The sequence below is a fragment of the Macrobrachium rosenbergii genome, chromosome 6, assembly GCF_040412425.1.
Source record: "Macrobrachium rosenbergii isolate ZJJX-2024 chromosome 6, ASM4041242v1, whole genome shotgun sequence".
NCBI classification, from domain to species: Eukaryota; Metazoa; Arthropoda; class Malacostraca; order Decapoda; family Palaemonidae; genus Macrobrachium; species Macrobrachium rosenbergii.
This window is the reverse complement of record NC_089746.1, coordinates 8,332,195-8,333,260: the sequence shown is the minus strand read 5'-3', so window position 1 is coordinate 8,333,260 and position 1,066 is coordinate 8,332,195.

The window sequence follows — 1,066 nt, the reverse complement described above, 5'->3', positions numbered from 1 at the left end:
CGTCCGAGCATAAGGGAGCATAAATGATTTTCTTCATTTGACTGTTGCCGATTTTGTCCGCCTCTCATACTGAAGGATGTATAATCATTTCAGCTTTCTCATTGCATCATAAAATAAACTAAATGCGAGTCAAATAACTTCAAGCAAGTGAATGGGTGAGGTGAAATTTAGCCTTTAATAACAGGTATTCATCTGAAAACTATGTCCGTTACACATGCCACGTAGTTGGCAGATCATCCAATCTCGTCTGAACCATGGGATGTTCTCATTTTATTCATGTCAAGTGAGTGAAGTTAGGAATTCGGCAAAAATATAATCACAGCATTTTTGACCAGGTATTCATCTCAACTGTTTAGAATACCAAGCCTTGTATGGAAGCCAAGTTACAAGGTTATATCTCTAAAATTACGAAGAAAAGCGTTACCTACGGTTTTCGCGCCAACAGGGGACTTCCTCTTTTCATTGTTTCAACGCTAGTTTTTTTCCCCGAAGCTACACAAGACCTATGTTTGTTATCCTGCATATAAATTATACATTTTAAGAACATTCTTGACTGTATAGGCTAAGTACACTTCAAAAGAATGCTAATACCATTTTGAAAATTAGCTTCTCATAAATATAAATAAGCCTCAACGTGACAGATTATTTAATATTGGCATAGATGATAGTCGAGTAAAAGGTTTGCCCTTGTGATAGGAATGGTCCTGAGAACGCCCAAACAGTCACGGGTTGGCATAGTCTCCAAAGTTTAGAGAGGGTGATGTGAGCGGATTCGATGGGGTTGGGGCGTGGGGTGGATAATGGAGGTGGGGCGGTCATCACCCTCAAGCTGTTCTTGGCCTCCAGACCCGCCATCACCGAAACCCTAACCCCTCCCGCACCTTCCTTCACTGATACAAATCCCCCTTCTGCCATTATCTGTAACTCACATCCGTATTCCACTAACAAGTACTGCTTCCCCCTTCCGCTTAACTTGAACTTGCTAAAATGAACGTACATTTTAATACCTGATACGTCAAACAGATTTACAGTCACGTATCTGTGACGGATATGTGATGATGGTGGT